This window comes from Cydia splendana, chromosome 12 (assembly GCF_910591565.1).
Source record: "Cydia splendana chromosome 12, ilCydSple1.2, whole genome shotgun sequence".
Classification (NCBI taxonomy): Eukaryota; Metazoa; Arthropoda; class Insecta; order Lepidoptera; family Tortricidae; genus Cydia; species Cydia splendana.
In genome coordinates, this window is record NC_085971.1 from 10,718,645 (window position 1) to 10,736,899 (window position 18,255).

The 18,255-nt window shown below is 36.0% G+C and overlaps 4 long non-coding RNA genes across 4 annotated transcripts; 2 read left to right on the forward strand and 2 right to left on the reverse strand.

Moving 5' to 3' along the window:
- On the forward strand, nt 1–1,477 carry LOC134795802 (uncharacterized). Its single transcript, XR_010144859.1, has 3 exons — nt 1–370; nt 827–952; nt 1,319–1,477. It is a non-coding gene; the product is annotated as an uncharacterized LOC134795802 (long non-coding RNA).
- A 664-nt stretch (nt 1,478–2,141) lies between these two features.
- LOC134795803 (uncharacterized) lies at nt 2,142–8,407 on the reverse strand. The gene is made up of 6 exons (XR_010144860.1): nt 7,964–8,407; nt 7,327–7,458; nt 5,852–5,987; nt 5,323–5,465; nt 4,152–4,291; nt 2,142–3,275 (listed from the first exon to the last, which is right to left on the reverse strand). It is a non-coding gene; the product is annotated as an uncharacterized LOC134795803 (long non-coding RNA).
- A 1,262-nt stretch (nt 8,408–9,669) lies between these two features.
- On the forward strand, nt 9,670–10,853 carry LOC134795804 (uncharacterized). Its single transcript, XR_010144861.1, has 3 exons — nt 9,670–9,746; nt 10,203–10,328; nt 10,695–10,853. It is a non-coding gene; the product is annotated as an uncharacterized LOC134795804 (long non-coding RNA).
- Nucleotides 10,854–11,517: 664 nt separating this feature from the next.
- LOC134795576 (uncharacterized) lies at nt 11,518–17,766 on the reverse strand. Its single transcript, XR_010144823.1, has 6 exons — nt 17,323–17,766; nt 16,686–16,817; nt 15,211–15,346; nt 14,698–14,840; nt 13,529–13,668; nt 11,518–12,651 (listed from the first exon to the last, which is right to left on the reverse strand). It is a non-coding gene; the product is annotated as an uncharacterized LOC134795576 (long non-coding RNA).
- Nucleotides 17,767–18,255: the final 489 nt, after the last annotated feature.

The following is an 18,255-nucleotide window of genomic DNA, read 5'->3' on the forward strand; positions in this document are numbered from 1 at the left end:
ATAGAATTGACCGACGTGAATGGAATGAACGAACCTAACGTTAAGTGTGCATCACACTTCACATCCTACGCTGGGACATAAAACCGGTAAATTAATAATTTACTTAAAACTGAGTTAGATATACTTAAATAATTAGTTTTACGTACTTATAACGTACAATGATACTAAAAACCTTCGTAGAATAAGTTTTAATACCAATTTAACATTTTTTGCTGTTTGTCGAATATAATTTTAATAGATTAAGCAGTAGTGTCAAGACTGTCAATGTCAAATTCATTGTTTACTGTCTCATGGCTGTCTTGATGTCGCCGATGTTTGTCTGTTGTACCACATATTTTAATATTATAAAATTTGTATTTACATTGAAAAGGTAAGAAAATCTTTATCTTGTCTTTAAAAAAAACTTTCTAAGCAGAAGAAATTACCGTTATAATTGAAGTACTTGACGACTTTTTGAAACTATGTATCACAATGTACCTACTTTTGATTATTTTAGTTGCTTTTAAACATATAAATTACTTCCTAGTACCCGATGACTTTCGAAACTACATAGTTTCGTTGCATACTTTTGGTTACTCTCGCTCGACTTATGAAACAAATAAGAATAAGATACTTGTTAAACAGTGTACAGTTGTAGTTTTTACATAAAATGATTATTTTAGCAGTTTAAAGGATAATTTTCAATCTACCTATTATTAATATTTTCTCAAAAGTAATTTATTTTATTACTTTGTAAGTTCTTAAGGTCAAATAGTCTATTGATTGTCCGAAGCTCCTGTAGCCGGTTATTTTAGAAAAATATGCTCTAATTCATGTGTTTTTTTAGTTCCAGACTAGTGGGAATCACAATGGACCTACAGTGAGCACCCTGGCAAGGAATATGTTCAAGCTTATAGCTTCCAGCTATTGCTGGAAAATGGAAATTTCTATAATGATATGGAGGCCAACAAAGGTAGGCATTTTTACTGATTTGGATCACAGTAACGTTTCGTACTCATGAAACTATCCTGATTGTGTATGAGATAATCTACGATTTTCTTTCACTTTCATACCTTCTTTGAAATAAAAGTGTCTGCCCAACGCCAACTAGGTACATGGGTACCTACTTACCTAGATGCCAAGTAGGCTGGCTACATACTTATATATCCTATACGTCATGCTTTAAAGGTCTACAAATGTCTAAATTATAATAAATAAGAATAATTAGATTTGACATATAAACTTAATTTCAATTTCACACCATTCACTGGAGTATGGTTTAATACAATAATTTGTATATATCTAAATATAATTCTTGTTTTTATTAACATTTCCACAGACTCCAGAGGATGTCTGGCAGCGCCTCATAGGGCTATCCTGCCCTCGACTCCCAGTCTACCAGCCGCGCCGGTCCGTCGCCTAATCACAACTCCAACCCGGTCAACCGCAACAGGAGCCACAAGAATGTGAGGTGGTGCTGGAGATGAAGGTGATCGAAGCCAACATATACACCCGCGAACTGATGCGGTGGAAAAAACTTTGGTCTTTTTTTAACATTAATTTTATAACTTTATTTGCTTAGACTGATTTGAAATATTCTTTATTGAAAGTGTATAATGTATATAGAGATTTGTCCGATTTTTGTTAAAATAAAAATAATAAAATTATACGCAAAGTATATTTTATTGAATTTAGCTATTTTTATCAGTACACGGAAGCGTCGCGACTATATCTCGCAGATCGTCGGGCAGTGGTCGAACACGTAGTTGGGAGATTTTCAATAAAAAGTTTGTCTTCACATTAACATTGTTTTATTTATTAATTTGTGTAAAAAATTTAACAATTTTACCAGGCTAAGGGTTAAGGGTTATATTTCCCACGTATGGCACTTCAAACATCTGTTCTATTTTTGATGAGTAAAACATTCAATTGTCATTTTAGAAATGTCAGCCTGGTAAAGGGTTAAAATTGTATAATTATATTTTAAATATTAATATAATAAAATTCGGGACTAACACATTCAGCACATGCACAAACAGGCGGCAAATGGGCAGAAGCTTCCTCCTCCTCCCTTATTGTCTACATTCGAAAAGAGTTAGTCAGACCAGGATATTAAGCGATTTTTATAGCACAGACGCGCAAATGTTATTTAAATACATAATTTCATAGAAATTTGGAATTTAAAATACACTTGCACGTTTGTGCTATAAAAATCGCAGCATACTTATCTTGGTCTCACTCTAATGTCATTTACATATTATTGACTAATCATTGACTATGTTTATTTGCACATACAAGAGTAAGAAATAAAATAGCCTACCTAACCTTATAAAATTATTTATCATAGGTACATTTATAACCGTTTCGGTGCGGTTGGCACGACAGGCGTGTCATCAATGATTTCAACGTGTGGCGCATGACACGACAGGCGTGCGATCATATTCTATGGCGTAAGGCACGCCTGCCGTGTCATGAAATAATTGTTCGCCGCCACAGCCAAAAGTTTTCGAAGTTTACACAACTCAGATATAATATAACATTTAGATTTTTACATTACAAGTCTTATATATTTCGTTCGTGTGTTCCTTTACGAGTAACATGTTTGCTTATCGTTATATACTATACTACTACACTGATTGTTTTGTAACAAAATTCTGCCATGGAAATTTGAAAAATAAACACACGCATTATACATCTTTACATTTTAAAGTATTCTATCTATCTATCTTTGTATATCTACATCATTTATATCGATGGTCAAATATTCAGAACTATACTAGACAAAGTTATGCAATCATAGTTAATAACACAATCGGCACAATCTGTGTCTGGTCATCAGTGATCAAATGTAATTTATTGTACCTGCTAGGTATATTACTCCGTAGTCAACTTGGCCAATACAACTCTTAGTGCTGCTAATCGTGTAATAGTTTAACTAGCAGGTACAATAAATTACACAATTTATTCCTGTAAAGGAGGCGATTCAAATATATGTGCCTTATTATCCTTATGCCTTACATTAGCTTTCTAAGGTGAATTTAATAATTACCACAGCATGGCCTCATAGGAAATAAGACTAGTTTGCTAGCCTCTGCTTATATAGTAGATAAGTCTTAGTCTTCTTCTATACTACGTAGGTACGGGGCATTGGGTAATAGTTGCATTATCAGCTGGTAATGTAGATCCTTGAAAAGCCGGCAGTGTTATTTTCATCGCCGTCGTCGGGAGTACGGTCTTCGCGTGTAGGCACAGCACGGATCACAGATCAGACAGTAGTGGCCATGGTGGTGGTGTAACTGAAACATCATAAGAACTGGTATTAGAATTATTACTATACTTACTATGTACTAATATTACTGTTTGACATCTTCATTACATTACTAGGAATTTCATTATTATTTAGAACAGCGGTAGGCAACAGGCGGCCCGTGAACCTCTCACTTTCGACCCGCGAGCCCCCTTGGCTATTTTGTATGTAATATTGATAAACGACAATGTTTGATAAAGTAACACATATTAACAAAGTGCGGCCCGCTTCAACTTTTTTGGCTGCTAAAATGATGCCGACCGCTGATTTAGAATACTAATTTTATGATTCTTATTTTCTTTAGACGCTAGTTTACAATGACTTCGCCATTTTGAAAGTTTTCGACGTGTAATAGTTACATGTCGTTGAAGTGTCGCCGGGAAACAGACACACACCAACAATGCGCGTGCTATCCCTGGGGAAAGCGTATCTAAGTATAATCCTATAGTAGGACCTATGCCGATGGTTGTTGGATCTGTCGGCGAATGAAACAGCTTTCTCGTCACCCCCCAATGCAAATCTACACAATGGATGGTTAACTTCATAGCTACAGTCCAAAACGCAGACATATTCGCAGACAAGTGGCCGTCCCTACAACGTAGTATCAGGATTTTTTTTAACTCTGCCTATGTTACTTAATATCAGTTTTTTTTTAAATGTCTAGGTAACTTAGTAATACATAATATGTATGTTAGAGATAGTTCGAAAAGTGTATACATATTTATGAATTTTATGATACTGACTATGTATTATTAACAGTATAAGTGTCTTGGCATCTTGCAGCTGTAAACTTATACTTAGTGTTTGCCTGAATAAATAAAAAATAATAAAGAACTGCAAATCAGTGTCCATAACACTAAGTTACCTTTTAATATCCCAAATGTTAGCTCTATAGTGGAGCGCGCCTTATTTTGTATGGCGTTATAGCCTCGGGGATTCTTCTGCGGCGCCGGTTGCAGAAATCATAAGGTGTCCCGTGTTCCCGCAGTGGATACCCGGAGTCTTCTAAAATTATAATAAGCACATTATATTAATAGTGGGTTAATATCTGCCTAAAAACCATCGCTGGTGTTACGGAACCTTTCCTGAAGGCCGCAATGGAAACATTTATTTGTAACTAAGGGGCTGTCCATAAATTCCATAAATTACGTCATCGATTTTTGACGATTTTTGACCCCCCCCTCCCCCCCTATAATCATCCAAAAATCATGCTTCAAATGACCCCATTTCCTCCTACTTCATGCTACCGTCATCCGATGTCCAGACCCCCCCCCCCCCTAATTTGAAATGACGTAATTTATGAATAGCCCCTAACACAAACAAACGAAGAGTCTCTCACCCTAAATGCATATACAATAAGCGGCAATTATTGCCGTTCTGTCAGGGATAATAATATAAAATAAGACAATTATATTCCTATTATTTCCGTCCTCCACATTTTGCAACTAGAATTAGACCAAGATAAGGCTGCAACGATATTGATAGCATGCACAGTGTAGGTAAGTGTTATTTATGCGTCATAATTTCAGAAGTTTGACGTTTAAAATAACAGTTGCACTGCGTGTGCTATCAGAATTATTGCAGTCTTCTCTTGGTCTAACTCTAGGGTCATTCGAAATATTTCGTAAATAGTTTCCGTGATGAGCTAAACCTTTTAGCAGCCAAGGGCCACATAAGTACATAGTTGTTAACAATGTTGAAGTGGGCCGCACTTTATTAATATTTGTGAATTTATCAGTTATTGTCGTTTGTCAATATTACATACAAAATAGCCAGCAAGGCTCGCGGGCCGGGCTGCAAGCGAAAGATTAGCAGGCCGCATGCAGCCCGCGGGCCGCCTGTTGCCGACCGCTGCGTTAAACCATTAATGAACCCCTGACGTAACATGTGCATCTATGTCTGTCTGTAGTACGTAGCCCCCAACACACACATACACTCACACAGGCTCATTGATCTTACTGTAGGATCGTTTAGTGTATGATTAAGAACACAATATATATTCATATAAATTATTAAGTTATAACATACCTACCTACCTAATGTGCGCTATTTCGCTGGTACCACATGCCCGCTGCTCGAAGTAGTCTTGACTAATGCTAATGCTACATATGAAGGCGTCGTGGGTTGCCCTGCCGTACGACGCGTCCATGTTAATGATGTAGTTGACTTGTTCCCATATCTGAAAACCGAACGTTACATAATGTTAATTTATATTTCACCATAGTACGAAATTCGTTAGCTTAGCTCCCTTTTGCTTGTATTGTACAATTCTAATTTATTCCTATTTTTTCAGTCATCCACATTTTACATCTAGCGTCATTCGACAATTTTGTAAATCATTTTTTCCATGATGCGCTAACTAAACGATTAATTGATTGTGTGTGTGTGTGTGTGTGTGTGTGTGTGTGTGTGTGTGTGTGTGTGTGTGTGTGTGTGTGTGTGTGAATTAATAAAAATGAACACACACACACACATACACACACATGCTTATTAATATTACTGTGGTATCGTAGTGCGTGATTAGAAACACCAAATATATTTATATAAATTATAACACATACCTACCTAATGTACACTATTTCGCTGGTGCCACACATGCCAGCTGCTCGAAGTAATCTCGACTAACGCTGTTGCTCCATATAAAGGTGTCGTAGGTTGTCCCACCATACGACTTGTCCACGTAATTGATATGATCCCGTATCTGAAAACCAAACGTCAGTTGTTGTTAATTTCTTTTTCACTTTAGTACGAAGTTACAAATAAAGGAAGTCAAATTCAAATCATGAATATTTTAGAGTAGGTATACAGTAGTATACACATCTTCTATAAAGTCTGAAAATAAGTAATGTAAGGCTTAGTAAATTAAATAAATTAACAATCCATACTTTCATACTAATATTATAAATGCGCGTAAAAGTGTGTCTGTCTGTTACCTCTTGACGCTTAAACCCCTGAACCGATTTGGACTAAATTTGGTATGGATATAGTTTGGGCCCCGAGAAAGGGTTAGTTTTTTTCAATCATCGTCATCATCCCACGCAGACAATGTCGCGGGCAGAAGCTAGTAATTAATAAATATCTTGGACACGGCGCGTATAGTACCTACGTCGATTCCTCTCACTGCGGCCTTGACCACCGGCAGCTTGGGCCTTGCCCCGCTGCTGGCGGCATTCTAGGTTAGTTTTTTTAATAATATGTTTATATATTTTTTATTGTTTTGTGATTTTTTTATATTCTACTTATATATTCAAATCGTAAAAACCTAAAAGCTAAGACACAAATCGACCTAGTCCAATAGAAAGCTAAATAAAGCTTGTATTGTGAGTACTAAATGAAGATATAATTATACAATAGATAGAATAATATAAAACATTCATAACTCCGGATCATATATCTGTGATAAACACAGAAATAAATACCTTTACCAGGATTCGAGCTCGAAAATTCCTGTTTTATTGACGGGGTCACTACCGACTGGGCTAAGAGCCAGTTTAAAATTAAAATATTTTGGGATTAGAATAAACTGGTTAAGATTATTATTTCACAAAATTATTTTAACACACATGGAAAACATGAAATATACTGATCAATATATCAACCTCCTAACAGGATAAAGAGGCAATCTTTTTTTATAAGGTACACTAAAGAGACAACTTTCAAAACATTATTACAATAGTAAACAGTAGTATACATAAGAGGTAGGTTTTTTTATAAAATTGCCCTTCAAAACAAGCACAGAAATAGACAAGCTGTTTTAGCTGCTTCTATTAGACTAATAATAATAATATATCTGCCGGAAATAAAATTGCGTATCATTTTATTAGGCAGTCGTCCGTTTTATACCATTTATATCCCTTAGCTCAGTACTTATCATCACCATCGCTTGCACGCATTAGCCTAGTTAATTTTAGATACCATCAACTCTCAATAGTCCTTACACCCTGGCGGATGCTGCCTCTGCGTGTGTTCCATGACGCGGGCAAGGGCAGCATCCGCTCGGTTTACCCCTTACATTTCATTAAGTGTCAAAAGGGACTCACGTGTTGCCTACGGCTCCGCGCACGCCTACCAAAGGTCCGGAACACCATTGTTCCGTGATGGAAAAGATATACAAGAAGCGGTCTTCATATTCCTATGGCCCATGAAGGGTCACATGTGTGCATCGAAAACCCCTGGAATGCAGAATGAAATTATTAGTACTTAATTTATGAAATATGATATAAGATTAATGTGCATTACTTCTAATGTACAATGTATGTATAACTATTTTTTTGAGAAGAGCCCTACTTAAGTACTACTTAGCATCAATTATGTATATATGTAAACTTCTTTTAGAATTGGGTAGATACGTAATTATTGTATGTAGGTAAGATTACCTACATATAAGGAACACTGTGTATAGATAGAGTGGGGGCTAGAACAACCTTAACTGTAAATGTTTTATGTATTTATTTATTTTAACATTTCAATCAGGTAAGAAGACCCATATATTACAAATACAATTTGACTGGACAATTCTTCTTTTTAAACCCAAGATTTTTTTTTAACAATATCTATCAGTATATTTTATAAATTCATATTCATTCATGGTATATTAAGTAGTGTGTGCCAGGTACTCACAGTATTATTTTATCTGATATGAGGTTATTATAAATAATGTAAACAAATTTCACTTACCCGGCTTTAATGATAGCCCATACTGATAAGACCGGGGTAATTTAGCAGTTGGACACCGCTTGCTGAGAAACAGGCATCCATTTGGTCCCGGCCCACTTCATGTTGATAATCTGCCTGCCATAAAAGTTTAAATGGAAAAATAACGTAGAAGTACACTACTTTGCGAACAACTCAGTTTGAATCTCGGCATTATGTATTTATTTATGTGATGAGCACAGATATCTGTTCCTGAGTCATTTGGTGTGTGTTTTCCATGTGTGTATTTATTATATATCACAACATAAGCCTTCTTGAGCTTATTGTGGGGCTTTGTCAATTTGGGTAAGATTGTCCCATAACATTTATATACATATATTATTAAATTAATATCTTCTGTATAATACAAAAATACATTCTATCAAATGGTATATTATTTTAATTAGATACTGACAGACACTACATAGCTTCCCATGAAGGTAGAACTTTGAATACTTGAAACATATATCTTGCAATGCTCTAGACCTTTTATTGTGAATGTTCAATGTTTTGACTATTTGATTAATGACTTACGAAATAATCTAAAACGTATACCTTATTGAACAGGGTCCTACAGCTATTTCGTCGTGGATGTGGAAATATGCAGCGTGGTATTTACAAACTCCGCGTCCAGAACTTTCACTTAGCGGAATTTTTATCGCATTAGGCATCTATAGAAGCGGCTTGTTGCCGGATTTCTTCAGCCAGGTTCTCTTGCGACAGAAACATCTTTGTAATAGTTCACAAACAAACAGTACAATTTCACGCAGCACGACACAATCAACTATAATAATAAGATACACGAAGGGCATGATACCCTATTATGACAGAATAAAATTGCCAGGTCATGAAATTGAAAAAACAGGAGCACTGCTTTGAAACTGCGAGTTGATCGAGCATAATCCCCAAATATCTATTTATTCATCCCGCTGCAGTGCTCAAAAACCGAGGACATTCAAAATATTTGCAAAACAATGCGCGGATTCACTTCCACAAAAACGGGATAAAAAGCTGAAAGGTGAGTTATCTGGCAGCACTGTGATAAACGAAAGAACAACGTTAGCTCTTGAGGTAACGTGTGTTTTGACAGTTCTTTACGAATTTCGTGCTGTCAAAAACTCCGAAAATTGCGTTTCGCGGTAGGTCTATGGAACGATATTCGATCCATAATCGTCTTTCGAACGGGCCGCTCGATGACGGCTGTCTTCGCGGTAGCAAACCGTGTTTTATCTGTCGGAATTGCCCGCAATTGACGATTTTCGGTATTCGCGGTAGCGCTGCAGGGGCCCTACCGTGAAAATCGAACGATAGAGCGCCATCCGCACGTAAATTAGTTCGAACGAACCAACTGAAGCCTACCGGGAAACACTTTCGTTTTGGCTTACGTCTTTCGAATCCATAGAATTGACCGACGTGAATGGAATGAACGAACCTAACGTTAAGTGTGCATCACACTTCACATCCTACGCTGGGACATAAAACCGGTAAATTAATAATTTACTTAAATCTGAGTTAGATATACTTAAATAATTAGTTTTACGTACTTATAACGTACAATGATACTAAAAACCTTCGTAGAATAAGTTTTAATACCAATTTAACATTTTTTGCTGTTTGTCGAATATAATTTTAATAGATTAAGCAGTAGTGTCAAGACTGTCAATGTCAAATTCATTGTTTACTGTCTCATGGCTGTCTTGATGTCGCCGATGTTTGTCTGTTGTACCACATATTTTAATATTATAAAATTTGTATTTACATTGAAAAGGTAAGAAAATCTTTATCTTGTCTTTAAAAAAAACTTTCTAAGCAGAAGAAATTACCGTTATAATTGAAGTACTTGACGACTTTTTGAAACTATGTATCACAATGTACCTACTTTTGATTATTTTAGTTGCTTTTAAACATATAAATTACTTCCTAGTACCCGATGACTTTCGAAACTACATAGTTTCGTTGCATACTTTTGGTTACTCTCGCTCGACTTATGAAACAAATAAGAATAAGATACTTGTTAAACAGTGTACAGTTGTAGTTTTTACATAAAATGATTATTTTAGCAGTTTAAAGGATAATTTTCAATCTACCTATTATTAATATTTTCTCAAAAGTAATTTATTTTATTACTTTGTAAGTTCTTAAGGTCAAATAGTCTATTGATTGTCCGAAGCTCCTGTAGCCGGTTATTTTAGAAAAATATGCTCTAATTCATGTGTTTTTTTAGTTCCAGACTAGTGGGAATCACAATGGACCTACAGTGAGCACCCTGGCAAGGAATATGTTCAAGCTTATAGCTTCCAGCTATTGCTGGAAAATGGAAATTTCTATAATGATATGGAGGCCAACAAAGGTAGGCATTTTTACTGATTTGGATCACAGTAACGTTTCGTACTCATGAAACTATCCTGATTGTGTATGAGATAATCTACGATTTTCTTTCACTTTCATACCTTCTTTGAAATAAAAGTGTCTGCCCAACGCCAACTAGGTACATGGGTACCTACTTACCTAGATGCCAAGTAGGCTGGCTACATACTTATATATCCTATACGTCATGCTTTAAAGGTCTACAAATGTCTAAATTATAATAAATAAGAATAATTAGATTTGACATATAAACTTAATTTCAATTTCACACCATTCACTGGAGTATGGTTTAATACAATAATTTGTATATATCTAAATATAATTCTTGTTTTTATTAACATTTCCACAGACTCCAGAGGATGTCTGGCAGCGCCTCATAGGGCTATCCTGCCCTCGACTCCCAGTCTACCAGCCGCGCCGGTCCGTCGCCTAATCACAACTCCAACCCGGTCAACCGCAACAGGAGCCACAAGAATGTGAGGTGGTGCTGGAGATGAAGGTGATCGAAGCCAACATATACACCCGCGAACTGATGCGGTGGAAAAAACTTTGGTCTTTTTTTAACATTAATTTTATAACTTTATTTGCTTAGACTGATTTGAAATATTCTTTATTGAAAGTGTATAATGTATATAGAGATTTGTCCGATTTTTGTTAAAATAAAAATAATAAAATTATACGCAAAGTATATTTTATTGAATTTAGCTATTTTTATCAGTACACGGAAGCGTCGCGACTATATCTCGCAGATCGTCGGGCAGTGGTCGAACACGTAGTTGGGAGATTTTCAATAAAAAGTTTGTCTTCACATTAACATTGTTTTATTTATTAATTTGTGTAAAAAATTTAACAATTTTACCAGGCTAAGGGTTAAGGGTTATATTTCCCACGTATGGCACTTCAAACATCTGTTCTATTTTTGATGAGTAAAACATTCAATTGTCATTTTAGAAATGTCAGCCTGGTAAAGGGTTAAAATTGTATAATTATATTTTAAATATTAATATAATAAAATTCGGGACTAACACATTCAGCACATGCACAAACAGGCGGCAAATGGGCAGAAGCTTCCTCCTCCTCCCTTATTGTCTACATTCGAAAAGAGTTAGTCAGACCAGGATATTAAGCGATTTTTATAGCACAGACGCGCAAATGTTATTTAAATACATAATTTCATAGAAATTTGGAATTTAAAATACACTTGCACGTTTGTGCTATAAAAATCGCAGCATACTTATCTTGGTCTCACTCTAATGTCATTTACATATTATTGACTAATCATTGACTATGTTTATTTGCACATACAAGAGTAAGAAATAAAATAGCCTACCTAACCTTATAAAATTATTTATCATAGGTACATTTATAACCGTTTCGGTGCGGTTGGCACGACAGGCGTGTCATCAATGATTTCAACGTGTGGCGCATGACACGACAGGCGTGCGATCATATTCTATGGCGTAAGGCACGCCTGCCGTGTCATGAAATAATTGTTCGCCGCCACAGCCAAAAGTTTTCGAAGTTTACACAACTCAGATATAATATAACATTTAGATTTTTACATTACAAGTCTTATATATTTCGTTCGTGTGTTCCTTTACGAGTAACATGTTTGCTTATCGTTATATACTATACTACTACACTGATTGTTTTGTAACAAAATTCTGCCATGGAAATTTGAAAAATAAACACACGCATTATACATCTTTACATTTTAAAGTATTCTATCTATCTATCTTTGTATATCTACATCATTTATATCGATGGTCAAATATTCAGAACTATACTAGACAAAGTTATGCAATCATAGTTAATAACACAATCGGCACAATCTGTGTCTGGTCATCAGTGATCAAATGTAATTTATTGTACCTGCTAGGTATATTACTCCGTAGTCAACTTGGCCAATACAACTCTTAGTGCTGCTAATCGTGTAATAGTTTAACTAGCAGGTACAATAAATTACACAATTTATTCCTGTAAAGGAGGCGATTCAAATATATGTGCCTTATTATCCTTATGCCTTACATTAGCTTTCTAAGGTGAATTTAATAATTACCACAGCATGGCCTCATAGGAAATAAGACTAGTTTGCTAGCCTCTGCTTATATAGTAGATAAGTCTTAGTCTTCTTCTATACTACGTAGGTACGGGGCATTGGGTAATAGTTGCATTATCAGCTGGTAATGTAGATCCTTGAAAAGCCGGCAGTGTTATTTTCATCGCCGTCGTCGGGAGTACGGTCTTCGCGTGTAGGCACAGCACGGATCACAGATCAGACAGTAGTGGCCATGGTGGTGGTGTAACTGAAACATCATAAGAACTGGTATTAGAATTATTACTATACTTACTATGTACTAATATTACTGTTTGACATCTTCATTACATTACTAGGAATTTCATTATTATTTAGAACAGCGGTAGGCAACAGGCGGCCCGTGAACCTCTCACTTTCGACCCGCGAGCCCCCTTGGCTATTTTGTATGTAATATTGATAAACGACAATGTTTGATAAAGTAACACATATTAACAAAGTGCGGCCCGCTTCAACTTTTTTGGCTGCTAAAATGATGCCGACCGCTGATTTAGAATACTAATTTTATGATTCTTATTTTCTTTAGACGCTAGTTTACAATGACTTCGCCATTTTGAAAGTTTTCGACGTGTAATAGTTACATGTCGTTGAAGTGTCGCCGGGAAACAGACACACACCAACAATGCGCGTGCTATCCCTGGGGAAAGCGTATCTAAGTATAATCCTATAGTAGGACCTATGCCGATGGTTGTTGGATCTGTCGGCGAATGAAACAGCTTTCTCGTCACCCCCCAATGCAAATCTACACAATGGATGGTTAACTTCATAGCTACAGTCCAAAACGCAGACATATTCGCAGACAAGTGGCCGTCCCTACAACGTAGTATCAGGATTTTTTTTAACTCTGCCTATGTTACTTAATATCAGTTTTTTTTTAAATGTCTAGGTAACTTAGTAATACATAATATGTATGTTAGAGATAGTTCGAAAAGTGTATACATATTTATGAATTTTATGATACTGACTATGTATTATTAACAGTATAAGTGTCTTGGCATCTTGCAGCTGTAAACTTATACTTAGTGTTTGCCTGAATAAATAAAAAAATAATAAAGAACTGCAAATCAGTGTCCATAACACTAAGTTACCTTTTAATATCCCAAATGTTAGCTCTATAGTGGAGCGCGCCTTATTTTGTATGGCGTTATAGCCTCGGGGATTCTTCTGCGGCGCCGGTTGCAGAAATCATAAGGTGTCCCGTGTTCCCGCAGTGGATACCCGGAGTCTTCTAAAATTATAATAAGCACATTATATTAATAGTGGGTTAATATCTGCCTAAAAACCATCGCTGGTGTTACGGAACCTTTCCTGAAGGCCGCAATGGAAACATTTATTTGTAACTAAGGGGCTGTCCATAAATTCCATAAATTACGTCATCGATTTTTGACGATTTTTGACCCCCCCCTCCCCCCCTATAATCATCCAAAAATCATGCTTCAAATGACCCCATTTCCTCCTACTTCATGCTACCGTCATCCGATGTCCAGACCCCCCCCCCCTAATTTGAAATGACGTAATTTATGAATAGCCCCTAACACAAACAAACGAAGAGTCTCTCACCCTAAATGCATATACAATAAGCGGCAATTATTGCCGTTCTGTCAGGGATAATAATATAAAATAAGACAATTATATTCCTATTATTTCCGTCCTCCACATTTTGCAACTAGAATTAGACCAAGATAAGGCTGCAACGATATTGATAGCATGCACAGTGTAGGTAAGTGTTATTTATGCGTCATAATTTCAGAAGTTTGACGTTTAAAATAACAGTTGCACTGCGTGTGCTATCAGAATTATTGCAGTCTTCTCTTGGTCTAACTCTAGGGTCATTCGAAATATTTCGTAAATAGTTTCCGTGATGAGCTAAACCTTTTAGCAGCCAAGGGCCACATAAGTACATAGTTGTTAACAATGTTGAAGTGGGCCGCACTTTATTAATATTTGTGAATTTATCAGTTATTGTCGTTTGTCAATATTACATACAAAATAGCCAGCAAGGCTCGCGGGCCGGGCTGCAAGCGAAAGATTAGCAGGCCGCATGCAGCCCGCGGGCCGCCTGTTGCCGACCGCTGCGTTAAACCATTAATGAACCCCTGACGTAACATGTGCATCTATGTCTGTCTGTAGTACGTAGCCCCCAACACACACATACACTCACACAGGCTCATTGATCTTACTGTAGGATCGTTTAGTGTATGATTAAGAACACAATATATATTCATATAAATTATTAAGTTATAACATACCTACCTACCTAATGTGCGCTATTTCGCTGGTACCACATGCCCGCTGCTCGAAGTAGTCTTGACTAATGCTAATGCTACATATGAAGGCGTCGTGGGTTGCCCTGCCGTACGACGCGTCCATGTTAATGATGTAGTTGACTTGTTCCCATATCTGAAAACCGAACGTTACATAATGTTAATTTATATTTCACCATAGTACGAAATTCGTTAGCTTAGCTCCCTTTTGCTTGTATTGTACAATTCTAATTTATTCCTATTTTTTCAGTCATCCACATTTTACATCTAGCGTCATTCGACAATTTTGTAAATCATTTTTTCCATGATGCGCTAACTAAACGATTAATTGATTGTGTGTGTGTGTGTGTGTGTGTGTGTGTGTGTGTGTGTGTGTGTGTGTGTGAATTAATAAAAATGAACACACACACACACATACACACACATGCTTATTAATATTACTGTGGTATCGTAGTGCGTGATTAGAAACACCAAATATATTTATATAAATTATAACACATACCTACCTAATGTACACTATTTCGCTGGTGCCACACATGCCAGCTGCTCGAAGTAATCTCGACTAACGCTGTTGCTCCATATAAAGGTGTCGTAGGTTGTCCCACCATACGACTTGTCCACGTAATTGATATGATCCCGTATCTGAAAACCAAACGTCAGTTGTTGTTAATTTCTTTTTCACTTTAGTACGAAGTTACAAATAAAGGAAGTCAAATTCAAATCATGAATATTTTAGAGTAGGTATACAGTAGTATACACATCTTCTATAAAGTCTGAAAATAAGTAATGTAAGGCTTAGTAAATTAAATAAATTAACAATCCATACTTTCATACTAATATTATAAATGCGCGTAAAAGTGTGTCTGTCTGTTACCTCTTGACGCTTAAACCCCTGAACCGATTTGGACTAAATTTGGTATGGATATAGTTTGGGCCCCGAGAAAGGGTTAGTTTTTTTCAATCATCGTCATCATCCCACGCAGACAATGTCGCGGGCAGAAGCTAGTAATTAATAAATATCTTGGACACGGCGCGTATAGTACCTACGTCGATTCCTCTCACTGCGGCCTTGACCACCGGCAGCTTGGGCCTTGCCCCGCTGCTGGCGGCATTCTAGGTTAGTTTTTTTAATAATATGTTTATATATTTTTTATTGTTTTGTGATTTTTTTATATTCTACTTATATATTCAAATCGTAAAAACCTAAAAGCTAAGACACAAATCGACCTAGTCCAATAGAAAGCTAAATAAAGCTTGTATTGTGAGTACTAAATGAAGATATAATTATACAATAGATAGAATAATATAAAACATTCATAACTCCGGATCATATATCTGTGATAAACACAGAAATAAATACCTTTACCAGGATTCGAGCTCGAAAATTCCTGTTTTATTGACGGGGTCACTACCGACTGGGCTAAGAGCCAGTTTAAAATTAAAATATTTTGGGATTAGAATAAACTGGTTAAGATTATTATTTCACAAAATTATTTTAACACACATGGAAAACATGAAATATACTGATCAATATATCAACCTCCTAACAGGATAAAGAGGCAATCTTTTTTTATAAGGTACACTAAAGAGACAACTTTCAAAACATTATTACAATAGTAAACAGTAGTATACATAAGAGGTAGGTTTTTTTATAAAATTGCCCTTCAAAACAAGCACAGAAATAGACAAGCTGTTTTAGCTGCTTCTATTAGACTAATAATAATAATATATCTGCCGGAAATAAAATTGCGTATCATTTTATTAGGCAGTCGTCCGTTTTATACCATTTATATCCCTTAGCTCAGTACTTATCATCACCATCGCTTGCACGCATTAGCCTAGTTAATTTTAGATACCATCAACTCTCAATAGTCCTTACACCCTGGCGGATGCTGCCTCTGCGTGTGTTCCATGACGCGGGCAAGGGCAGCATCCGCTCGGTTTACCCCTTACATTTCATTAAGTGTCAAAAGGGACTCACGTGTTGCCTACGGCTCCGCGCACGCCTACCAAAGGTCCGGAACACCATTGTTCCGTGATGGAAAAGATATACAAGAAGCGGTCTTCATATTCCTATGGCCCATGAAGGGTCACATGTGTGCATCGAAAACCCCTGGAATGCAGAATGAAATTATTAGTACTTAATTTATGAAATATGATATAAGATTAATGTGCATTACTTCTAATGTACAATGTATGTATAACTATTTTTTTGAGAAGAGCCCTACTTAAGTACTACTTAGCATCAATTATGTATATATGTAAACTTCTTTTAGAATTGGGTAGATACGTAATTATTGTATGTAGGTAAGATTACCTACATATAAGGAACACTGTGTATAGATAGAGTGGGGGCTAGAACAACCTTAACTGTAAATGTTTTATGTATTTATTTATTTTAACATTTCAATCAGGTAAGAAGACCCATATATTACAAATACAATTTGACTGGACAATTCTTCTTTTTAAACCCAAGATTTTTTTTTAACAATATCTATCAGTATATTTTATAAATTCATATTCATTCATGGTATATTAAGTAGTGTGTGCCAGGTACTCACAGTATTATTTTATCTGATATGAGGTTATTATAAATAATGTAAACAAATTTCACTTACCCGGCTTTAATGATAGCCCATACTGATAAGACCGGGGTAATTTAGCAGTTGGACACCGCTTGCTGAGAAACAGGCATCCATTTGGTCCCGGCCCACTTCATGTTGATAATCTGCCTGCCATAAAAGTTTAAATGGAAAAATAACGTAGAAGTACACTACTTTGCGAACAACTCAGTTTGAATCTCGGCATTATGTATTTATTTATGTGATGAGCACAGATATCTGTTCCTGAGTCATTTGGTGTGTGTTTTCCATGTGTGTATTTATTATATATCACAACATAAGCCTTCTTGAGCTTATTGTGGGGCTTTGTCAATTTGGGTAAGATTGTCCCATAACATTTATATACATATATTATTAAATTAATATCTTCTGTATAATACAAAAATACATTCTATCAAATGGTATATTATTTTAATTAGATACTGACAGACACTACATAGCTTCCCATGAAGGTAGAACTTTGAATACTTGAAACATATATCTTGCAATGCTCTAGACCTTTTATTGTGAATGTTCAATGTTTTGACTATTTGATTAATGACTTACGAAATAATCTAAAACGTATACCTTATTGAACAGGGTCCTACAGCTATTTCGTCGTGGATGTGGAAATATGCAGCGTGGTATTTACAAACTCCGCGTCCAGAACTTTCACTTAGCGGAATTTTTATCGCATTAGGCATCTATAGAAGCGGCTTGTTGCCGGATTTCTTCAGCCAGGTTCTCTTGCGACAGAAACATCTTTGTAATAGTTCACAAACAAACAGTACAATTTCACGCAGCACGACACAATCAACTATAATAATAAGATACACGAAGGGCATGATACCCTATTATGACAGAATAAAATTGCCAGGTCATGAAATTGAAAAAACAGGAGCACTGCTTTGAAACTGCGAGTTGATCGAGCATAATCCCCAAATATCTATT